The sequence below is a fragment of the Drosophila arizonae genome, chromosome 3 (assembly GCF_054131065.1).
Source record: "Drosophila arizonae isolate 15081-1271.41 chromosome 3, UAZ_ARI_1.0, whole genome shotgun sequence".
Taxonomy (NCBI): Eukaryota; Metazoa; Arthropoda; class Insecta; order Diptera; family Drosophilidae; genus Drosophila; species Drosophila arizonae.
In genome coordinates, this window is record NC_142923.1 from 23,947,289 (window position 1) to 23,959,318 (window position 12,030).

Below are 12,030 nucleotides of genomic sequence, written 5' to 3' on the forward strand. Positions count from 1 at the left end.
GCTCTTGAGACATGCGCCGCCCCTCGGGCCATACGATTAGCCGTCAGTCGGTTAGAAGTCAACACCCCGACAAATATTTTACTTATATAATCGCAGCTAATGAAAGAGTCCCGCAAACATGAGCCGAATTTTGATTCGGCACGAACTATGCCACGAGGCGAACGAAAAGCCGAAAAAAATATTATCTGGCTATGCAGACAGAGTCCAGCTCGAGAAACAAAAAACATCTCATATTTCAGACAGATGATCGCGTCACTCAGACTCTGACTCAATGCTCATAGCTAAATGCAATATGCAATATGCAAATATCGTCTATCGTATGCATACTTGATAATACAAATATACCCAGAGCTAATAGGCATTTAGCATGTAAATAGAGGCGCCCAGGCGAGAGTGAAAGGTTCGACTATGGCTTCGATTATGCATCTCGCATATGGTTAGTTGATTATGCGCCAATGCTTCAATTCGTTTGGCAATATTCACAAAATTTACATGAAAATAGCCGGGCATGGGAAATTGAAGTTAAAAATTATTCAATCTTTGTTGCTGTTTTATGGGCTTTTCGTAATCAGCGTGCATGACACCTTTTCGAAGCTATTAATTAAGCTAGTTTGATCAATAAGGGAAGGTGAGAGATAATAGTAAATGGCCAACACAATGCATTGCGACAGCCGATAAGCTCGCAGCTGATTAAGGTGTATGTATATATATGTATTTATAGTTAGGTAAGACTTATTAAATGCATTTTTCCAGAAGTGATTAAATTTACTTGATTTGATCACTCCAAACAAAAGACTTAGGCAACGAACTTGACAGCTACAACGCGAAAACTTCAACTAGCACTAAGCTTAACTACAGAACACATCACCACAAACAACAATAGCGATAGACAGACCATCGTCATCACCATCGTCAGCATCAGCAACGCTCACAGAACATCAAAGAGTTGAGTGTGGCAATGTAGCAAACAAAACCTTTTTAGCAAACATGTCGGCACAGATGTTTCGCAATGGCCAGAGCGAGCGGAAAGGCCCCAAACTCGTGGAGCGTCAATCAAAATTCAAATTTTCAAGCATATGCAAAGCGATCGAAATGAAAAGCCAAACTGCAAGAAAAACTAAAAGCCAGACAAAAGATCAGCATCAGTCGCAGTCTCAAACCGGTTCACGGTGGACTGGCTGAGGCGAGACGAGGTGAGGTAGTCGGAGCATTCATTATTGATGACACCTTCGACATTTAAAGAAAACATTGACGATGACTAAATGCGGCTGGTTGTGCAGCATACAGTAGGCTCTGGCTATGACTGCAGCTCACAGACAAATGGTAAAAGTCAACTGCTCAACAATTTGGTGAACTTTTTTTTATGTTGTTTGTTTTTTTTTTTTTTTTTTGGTTTTAGCAACTGCAGTCAGCTGCCGGCTTGCCATTTATGGGCTGCATTTAGTTTTCCATTTCACATTGCCAACTGCCTGGCGTATATTTCCAGTTTTTCATTCAAAGCTGCAGCGCTGCAAAGCTGAACTTTCACTCACAGCACTTGTCGGGCGCCTGGTCAGTCAATATTGGCCACACAGCTCGCTGGCTGTGCGCGGACTGTGCCAAACTCGTTTATGTCCGCCCAACTAATGACCAAAAACTTTATTAGTTTTGCTTTTACGATCTTACGGCAGCTCTGTAAATCGAAACGCTTGAAGGTCAATTGCTTTTATGACAGCGTGCTGTTCGAAAATTGGGTCTCTCGAGTAAGCGGGCTTGATTGGAAAAGGAGCAGGCGAGGGAAAGCGATTAGCTTTATTTTTTATAACAACTAGTCGAATCGAAAAAAAACTAACTACCTATATGTAGTGATTATTGAAACAGGGCTGCAAGCATGGCAAATATTGCTGATGATTTGGTTTTTGATTGGAATTTATTTCCTGATTTGAGATCGGTCTCATGTGAATTATTAAAACAATATTTAAGGGTAAATTATTTTGATTGCTCTCTACTGACTATATAGTAAATTCAATATACAGTAGAGTCCGGCTATAACAACACTCAAGGGACCATCGTTATGCCCAGAAGGCGCTATAGCCGTAGAAGTTTGCTCATAATATTTTGTTTGTCTGGGGACCAGCCATATGCGCTCCATAAGAGTAGTCGTTATAACCGTATTCTACTGTATTATTCCTTATATAAATATTTTAGATAAATAAATAGATATATCTAGCCAATATATGAAGGTTTCGAATAAATATGAATATATATGACTTTCATATAAAACAAGGTTTTTCAATTGAAATGTAAAAGTTTCATTGAAAATCCAAATTTGCTTTTGTTTATATCACTACCAGGGCTGGGATTATACATATGTATATTATATATAAATATATTGTTAATTATTATTGATATTTACATATTATATTGTATATAATATATATTGTATAACATATTTTAAATTTTTTCTATAATTAATTAAGTATCGTAAATTTTGTTTAAGTTTACACTTTTTTTATTTATTTTTTTTTATTTTAATTATTTTAATTTTATCATAATTTAGCTAAATCCGAATTTAAAAATATTATAATTAGTAGAGTACATTTTTGTAGAAATCTTTTGAAATGCTTTCAAACTATAACAAATAACTAAATAAGAATAATAACATAAAACTCCTCACTTTTGTCATCTACCAATCAACTTCTTTCGTATTTTATTGATTGAATAATTCATAGAAGTCTCTTCAACAACCGCTTCACTGATATTATTTCTTTGGCACATTCACATTCACGATTATTGCCAAAAAGGCGGCTGTCGACCCACATTGCTGCCCTTTTACTTATACGCAAATCAGATTCACTCTCATTTGCAAGAAATACTAAAGATATTTTTTTATTATATCCGCTTTGGGTCCGTTATGACCGCTTGTCAGACTGAACGACTGCAGCGCAACGAATTGAATTGTTTTTTTTTTCTCTTTTTTAATAAATGTTCTACAGTCAAAAACCAGATTTTTATGTAAATTTCTTCAGATTGTTGTTGTTGTTGATCGCAGCGTGATTTCATTTCAGTTAGCGACGCTTACTTTGTGTCTGTGTGTGTGTGTGTTATTGATATTTTGCCTTAGCACAAATTTGTGTGTTTAATTTGGGCTCGCAGGTAGCCGCAGCAGCAGCAGCAGCAGCAGCTTCAAGCGATGCTTGGAGTCTGTTGCCTGCTTGGCCGCTGTCCAGTCGGACTCCACTTACAGCTTCAGAAAACCAGCTGGGCAGCCCCATTGAACTAGTTTCGTTTTGTGGCATGTGGCATTTGTGAACGGTTTTGGTATTTGGGTTGCCATAAATAATGTAGCCAAAAGCCACAGTCAGTCTTTGAAGCTATTGAAGCTGTGCTCGCATTTAAAGTGGTTCGCGTTGTGGCTTATCCACTGAGACAGAGAGAGGCAGAAAGAGAGCGAGATCACTAAGCACTGAGCACTTGAAGGGTCTAATGAGCTGTGAAGGTTGTGGTCCGCGCATACAATTTGTGGTCAGCGTAGGTTGGGTAATTACAGTTAGAGGTTCGACTAGAGGTTAATTGCATGGATATAAATTGGCCTCATGATTATCGCTGGCTTTCATCATCGTTGTTCATTGATAAATCTTCGAATGGATCGTTTGGCTATTTCTGGATAGCCAAATAAAGGTACGCTAACATATTTACCAGCCAATACAGTTTTCTCCCTCCCTCTCTATCTCTCTGTCTCTCGTGTCTCTCGTGTTTGTCTTTTTTGTAACTTGCCACCGATGCCTCGCGTCGCCAGCAGCTGCAACAGCTAGTAAATATGTTTAAGCTTAAAAAAAAAAAAAAAAAACAATATTTGTTTTTATGTGCAAACTGACGAAAGCTGAGCAGAGTACACACACACACACACACACACACACACACACACACACACACACACACGAATAGCATACACAAATGGTCAAATGATTTCTACTGTCCGAACGCTTTCACAATGCAATGCTAGTCGCAGGAGACAAGGGGACGGGGCGTAGTCCGGTGAGCGCAATTAATGTTTAATTTGTTAATAGACAAGTAAGAGTTTTGCTTTGCAATGTGTTTTCGTTTAATGAAAAGTGAAGTGGAAAACTCAAACATAGCCATAAAAACAAATATCATAACTAAAATAGTATCAGAAGCAAATCAACAAAACAAGCTAAAAGTCTGGCCAAAGCGAGGTGGAAAAAATGCTAAATATGCAATGGAGCTGCACCTCAGCAGGCACACACACTCACACACCCACACACGAGTGTGAAGTCAGTGAGGCAAACGCAGCTGTGATATCATGCAAAAGTATAGGGAGTAGCTATCATGATGAGAGCCACAGCGCAGTCATCGCCATTGGCACCAGTAACAGTTTTTTTTTTTTTGTGATTTTTTTGAAATTCAAGACGCAGCTACTTCAAACTCAAAGATGGTCCCGAGAATGCAGCGAAAAGAAACAACAACAACAACAAAACACAAACGCAAACAGGTTAAAGCCAAGTTGGAAATAAATATGCAGGCGGCAGACAAGTCAAGAGTCAAGCTAAGAGCTGAGGGTGTGTATCTATGTATGCATGTGAGCGTGAGTGTGTGTGGTTTGGTTTGCTTGTGGTGTGAAGCACTCATGTGAATTTTATAGCTTTTTTGCCAAGCTATTTGCCTACAATTTTCGGCTGTAAGCTGAAAGTGAGCGTTGTTTGAGGAATGCATAAGTTACTTGCCCAAGTCTTTTGTATGCAGCTAAGTATTTTGAAAAGAGAGATAGAGAGAGAGAGAGAGAGAGAATGAATGTAGACATAGATAACATAAACCAGAAATGGGCTTTTAAATTTAAGAGAGTTTCTTTATATTTCAAATATCTACATTTTTATCTTCTGCTAAACTATATATGGTTAAGAGCTCTGAAAGTCTATGCGCAATTGACTTAAGAAAATTTACCCTAAAAAATCTCGTTCTGTCTAAAATGTCTAAAAAATAAGGAGCAAAATATATTATATATTTAAGAAACTGCTGAAGACTCTAACAAAACCTATATATCACCCAGGGAGAAAATTGTTTAATAAATGAGAATAAGCGAAAATAATATATAAATAATAATCCCATTTATGATTCATTCAAATTATTCTTAAATAATATTAAAACATAATGATTTTAGAAAATGTAAATGTAAATGAATAATAATTGTTTGTTAAGTATTATGAAAAAAATAATGAAATGAAAGTATATCTTGATCGTATATAAAAAATTCTTCAAAAATTTTATTGAATAATTTTTATATAATTTTATACAAAAGAAACCCACATTTCACTAAATATTTTTATAAAAAAAAAATCATCTTATGAAACTTTGTTGCAAATAGTTTTTCAAAAATAATTACTAAAATTATCAGAGAAATATTTATAATTCTCAACTTTCCGCCTAAATTTTACGTTTAATATTATATGTATTTCACCAAAATTTTACTTTTATATTATAGTAAGTGCAATTAAAAGAAATACTTTTACTGTGTTGGCAGGCAGATATCATTGCCACAGCATGCTTAATCACTTTTTAACAATTGCCGACAATGACAGCGCCAAAACGTTTTGCCGGACGCACCAGAGATCCACTTTCTTGTGGCATTATGTGCACGTACCGTACACAATTCTCACAATTAAAAAATGTATGAAAACAACGAAAGAAAGAGAAAAACTTTTCGTGTCAATTGTAACTAATCGACGAAGGCGCCGAGAAAGCGCCCACCAGAGCACCGCCGTAGAGCAGATGCAACTTGGAAAACTTATGAAACCTACTCGTCTATGATATTGTCAACTGTTTTTCAAGATGATTAAGCGCTCTTTTTCTTTTATTTCATATTTCACTCGCACAAAAGACACTTGGGGGCATCAGCATTAATTCGCTTTTAGAATAGGATTTGAAGGCACTTTCACTGTCGAGAGGCAGACGGAAGCTGAGGCTGGGAGTTTCGTTTTTGTTTTGTTATTATTAAGGAAAAGTTGTTGATTAGAAAATGACGTTTGATTGAAATCCGAAAATTATTGGCAAGTAACATATAATTATTTAATGATATGGACTGCTCGCATGTTTGGTCGAGAAAACGAAAGACTTAAGACACGAACTCGACCGACAAAGCATCTCAATGATGCGCACTGGAATGCTCTTATGATCAGCAACCACTAATCAGTTCAAAAGATCAGGGTTCGGGGATCTTATTGCATGACTCGGTCGGCCACGCCCATTTGTGTAGCCCCTCTTTCTTGCAGCTAACTGACACTTGATGTATTGTGAGCTGTTTGTCAAATTTTGAGCAACCAGAGGCGGCTTATTTATCAGACAAGCGGCGAGGGGAACCTCGTCTCACAGTCGCAATCAAAATGTGTCTAGTTTCGGCTACGTTTCAAATGACTTCTTGCACCTTCGAGCAGGTAAACAAACCTCTAAGGTATCTTCTATTGAGTGTGTGTGTATGTTGTGTGAGTTAGTGCTACTATGTTATTATACCTGCGGATGACTTTAGATTTGTGAATCGAATTTGATTTCTTTTAGGGTTGCTTGAAGGTCTATCTGCGCGCCGTCTAGGCGTCAGCTGCTATTTATAGAGGGAGAGTAAAATCTGTGTTCTTATGAGAAAATTCTAGGTAAATGTCAAACTTAAAGAATGTGGATTAAATCAAATGAAAAAAACAGACAATCAATAGAATTCTAGTGAAACAGGATTAAGTCAATTGAAATGGAAAGTTTAGCTTATGCGTGTTTGTTTTTAGATAGACAAAAGAGATGATGCACTTGCCGCTAGTCGAACCAAACGAGCGCTCAGTTTCCGCTTCTATTCGCATGCCAATATATGAAATTATGACTAATCATCGATACACAGCGCGTAAAACACGCGCTCGAACTAGTCAGACTGGTTTGCTAACACGAAAAATTTCATTTAACTAAGGTATTAGCCGAACTCATCTGAATACAAATCCATAAGATGCTGTACTAAAAAGATCATGGCACACAAATTTATTTCCAAAGCGAACGAAACGAGTTTATTTGGCCAGCGCTAAATGCTTATGAACTCAGCAAATAAAAATGCTTGCCAAAAAATGTGTTTTCTGTGTTTACAGATCTCTGAGCAGATCAAAGCAGGAGGTAGCGGGCGGCAGGGGCGGCAGCTAACACGTCATTTGTTCTGCATTTCACTTCCAGTTAGTGAAATTTTTCTAACTGAAAAGATATGTATATACAACCAAACAATAACAACAATACTACACAGTTTTTTTCATTTTGCTTTGTTATTGTTTTTGTTAGTGTTGGAGTTGCTGTTGGTGTTGGTGTTGGTGTTAAGCAACAACATGCGGCAGAGTGCGTCTCAAAAAATTGAGGTTAACTCTTTGTGCCGTAGCGCTCTCGCTTTTTCGACTCTCCACTTGGAAGTTGGCTTGGCCTTTATTGAATAAATGTGACAAACGAATGCGAGACTGACGAACTGACGAACTGACAAACTGATAAACTGACTGACGCACTTACATACATAAGCCGGCAGACAGTCAACGCTTTTGTTTTGTTTTATAGAAAGTAAAAGAAATTGTTCTTTGATGTTGATTGCTGCTGTGCTACTTATGGCATTGGTATGCGTGTGTGTGTGTCTACATGTGTAAGTGTATGTTTATGGCCGACGCTGCTTAGTTGTGCCTCTAGTCTTTGCTCTGTGTCACAATCGTATCGATCAATCAATTAGTTAAACACAATTCACTATGATACTCCATACACTTATATACAATCATTTTGATTGCAGATCGCTTGGCAAAATGAAAGCGTGCCATTTTTGTCTGTCCATTGTTTATCGATAATCGATAAATAATCACATTTTTGCGCCATGAGTACAGCCATGGATATATAGGCAAAGGCGTGCCATGGAATGTTTTGTTCAGCTTTTATACGCTGTTGCATGATGTCAGCTCAGAGTTGATCCAAGCAGCAACAAAAAGCGATTCTAATGGCATTTTTATCAAACATAATCGAATAGATTACTTTTAGGTGAACAAGCTGAAACTTGTCATATTAGAGTTGGGAATATATACATTAAAATTAAAAGTTATTTCCGGATTTAAGATTTTCTAAATTGAAATATCATGTTTAAATATGTCATAGAGGTAGTTGGAGTTGTGAAAAGTTATTTACTGAATGTATTAAAGAAATATTTATTGAATGAATAGATAGAGATACAAATCGAACATACTTGAGATTTATATTTATGAGCAAGGCGCGGATAAAGAAGGAAATACTTAATATATTCACAGTGTTTGTAGAGCTATGATGTTTTATAAATTATTAATAATGCATAAATAAATAAATGAAAATTTGAACATATTTCATTTGCATCTGCATGAGATAAGAGTACGACAGATAAGCAATAGTTTATCTTTCTGAAGCCCGGAAATATTCCAATAGGTAGGTTTAGTCATGCCTAGGCGAAACCCAATCTTACACTATGCCGCCTGTTAATCCCCATTAAAATATGGTTTTTGGTGTGCAACTCACCTCTTATATATATGCAACCTATATACGCAATGTATATGTATTACGTTCGACTATATATCGTGATCCGCTTTTTAATAATCCAATTTATGTGGCATGTCAGCTGGTTATCCTTGAAGTTTCCCGTTTTCGTATGCAACACACTCGCTCTTGTCTCTTCCTCGTCTTCTTTCGATATTTATGGCAACTTTAAGTTTACTTTTTGTTTTATTTTATTTTCTTTAGGTTATAAAGTGCAGTTTTTATAGATGCTCGTAGTTTTTTAAAGCGCAAGGCCGAACGCTGTTGCACTATAGATAGAGATAGTCGTTTAAAAGGCGTTAACTAAGTATATCACACACTCGCACACACGCACACGCCCATACACACAAATTCATGATGATACATGATGATATGAGTGTTTATGCAGTGTGTTCTTTATTATTTTAATGTCTTATAAATTATGCATGCAAAGACAAGCGGCTAAAAATTCTTCACACAGCTCGTCGGAGCCGCTTGTAGATGCTAAGCACGTTTCCAAATGCGTTTGAACGGGCAATGGGAACAATTTTGTAAAAGAAATCTAAGAAAAATATTTTATGCTAATTAAGAGAAATATTTCTTGGAGTCATGTCTATCCAGTTCTATATGAAACTTATTTATGTTGATATGCTCAAACAAAAGACTTAAGACACAAACTTGTCGAACATAATAATTATAAGGTCTGTGAATTTTTCGTTAGCTAATTTTAGAGTTTGTTTTCATTTTTTTTACGCTCCTCCTGTCATGCAACAGCTGCAACCGCAAACTGCAATTTTTACACCATTTTTCGAGCATTTTTTTTTTATATTTGAGCTACTGTTTTTTTTTTTTTTGCCTCAATTTCTTTGGTCATTGCGCAAAGCACTTGTTGCCCAGTTGCTGGTTCCCCGTTTCCCGTGTGTCTGTGTGTCTTTGTGTTTGTAATTTCTACCTGGTTAATGGGAGCGTAAATGCGCAGCTAGCATGCGAAGTTAGTATGAATAGTCGTAGTCGTATTCGCTCGAATTCTAATGTCAGTCTCTAGTAAAGTGCAAAAGGCATAGGCACACAGACAACTTAATGGAGTGGTACAAAAAGAACCAAGCAAGCGGTTGGCTTAAGTTCAGCTAACTTGCATGGATAAACCTGAACAAAGACCAATGAATGCGAACAGCTAGCTGAGATAGCTGTAGATATAAGCTACATATGTACATATATGAAGCATAATGCTCTAAGTTTACTTCCGGCAAATTTACGAAAATATATTATTATAATAAAAATTTTTCTTAGATTTCAAATAAACAAATTTGTTTCCTTGATTTTGTTTTTAGTTAGTTTTGCAGCTTTATATATTATTTAGTTTAAAGAGTTTGCTCAAATTAAATTAAATTTATTATCTTTTATTAATTTCTAAATTCCAAATTCCAAATTTTTTATTTTTTTATTTTTAAAGATTTAAGTGCGGAGTTTTCTTTAGTGTTTATCCCTTCGGCGAAAATTTCACTTAAAGTTTTCTATTTTCCAGCAAAGCTTTTGCATTCGCGCACGCGCGTTTCTTGACGGGCTCAAAAAACTTTATACACAAATCCTTTGGCAACACACATACACATTTGCACGCAGTGCATAAACAATTGTACAAAATCCAGTTTGAGTCAGACTCGCACACACGCACACACACACACACTCTTGCACTCTAGCGAAAGACTCTGCGACGGAGCCAATTCGTTTACTGTACCATGCCACACGAAGGCCAAACTCTGACTAAAACTTGTTCAAGAAATTCAATGCGGCTGCACCTGAAATTTCAGTCCACACACACTAACACATACACACGCAGACCACAAGACACGGCAGCAGAAAAGGCAAAGCGAAAGAAGGTAGAGAGCCGCAGAGCAGCCAATACATGGATAGGTAGAAAAGTACGATGAAGAGATGAAAATAAAATAGCGCGACGTGCCCGTTTTACAGATTTTCTTGCTGCTGCTGCTGTTGTTGTTGTTGTTGTTGTTGTTCACTCTTTCAGTCTTTCAGAGTTGTCGCTGGCGGCTTTTTGTTGCCAGCCTGTTCGTTGGCTTACTCAGTGCTAGACTTCTTAACGGCTTTCACATACATACGCACACACACATACACACACACTCAACGTACACTTGACTACTTCTCGCAACCACAGCCTCAACGTCCACAACGCGCTGCAGTCGACAACATACTAAAAGCTCTGCTGGCTATCAGCGACCGGCAGCTACTAGCCGCAACGCCGCTGACTTCTGTAGAAATGGCGGCATGTGAGCCCGCCAAAGTTGCGGCGAATTCGAGTCCGGCGATCGTTACCTGATCGTTGTGCGAGCCCGGTCACTGCGTGAGCTTGGGCAGGGCATCGAGATTAGCTGCTAGTTCCTTGGAAAATCCTACTAATTACCTAGCAATGCATGCACATGTGCCGTTTATGCTGGGTTTTTCTCTTCGCATTTTCGATTTTTCAATTTTTCGCCGACTGTTTTCAAATATTTACCAGTCTGGGCCAGGATTTGAGGCCTGCGTGAGAGTCCTGTACGTGCGAAATGCCAAACGGAAGCGGAATCTACTAATGCAGCGTTCTGCTGTTGTTGTTTCTTTTATTATGGCGACTTAACACAACGAAAGACTTAGACAACGAACTAGCCCAAAGTGCTGAGCTATAAAGCAAGCAATATAGGACTGAAAGAGGTTGCTAAAAGGTTGCAAGGGCAAAAGAGGATAAGGTTTATTACATCTTATTAGGGCAGCGCACACATATACACAAACAATCGGAGAACTCATAAAATATAAAGTAGGCTCTGTTTGTTTTATGTCTTGGCATTGGATTATTTGTTAATGAATGTGAATCATCCACAGAAATTGATAATGACGCAATATGCATATGATAAGCTGAAATCGAAGTTCTTTGTTTGAAATTCAAATTCCTTCGTATAACATTTTTTTATAAAATATATTAATTTATTATATATGTATTTTGCTGACTAAAATTTACTGTACTTAATGCTTATTGATGTTTTTATACAGATATAGCAGGGATGCAATGCTAGGACTCAAAAGTATTATTAATCAATCGATCCTAAATTCTTTTCAATGTATAAAATTAAAAAAATGTCCTTTTACAATTTTTAAAAATTTTTTCAATTATTATTATTATTCAGTGGAGAATCTGCACATGCTAGAGAATAAATCAGGGCATGTAAAAACTTGATTTATTTTATTAAACTAAAATAGAAAATTGGAAGAAATACCTATTCCTAATTAAAATAAAACTTTCAAGGACTTTGATTGTATGATTTCTAAGGAATATCAGGGTGCTTTCTTCAGGGAGAATTTCAATCTTCTCAATTGAAATTATGTATGTATCATGTTATACATATAGAACATATGCCAGAGGTTGCCTAAATCGGATGACTACGCAATAAATCGTTTGTAATAATAATTTATCATCATCATCATATTTAGTCATCTCACATTTTGTTTAGGGAA

The 12,030-nt window shown here is 36.9% G+C and overlaps 1 protein-coding gene across 4 annotated transcripts in view; it reads right to left on the reverse strand.

Moving 5' to 3' along the window:
• Positions 1-10,762, reverse strand: part of uif (sushi, von Willebrand factor type A, EGF and pentraxin domain-containing protein uif) — a 38,307-nt gene extending 27,545 nt beyond the window's left edge. For 2 of the 4 annotated variants that reach the window (XM_018002271.2, XM_018002270.2), the window contains exons 1-2: positions 10,675-10,762; positions 8,533-8,819 (exon numbers count right to left, since the gene is read on the reverse strand). The gene's annotated coding sequence lies outside the window, so the exon portion shown is untranslated. The other 2 variants (XM_089466156.1, XM_089466154.1) reach the window with 2 other exon arrangements.
• Positions 10,763-12,030: the final 1,268 nt, after the last annotated feature.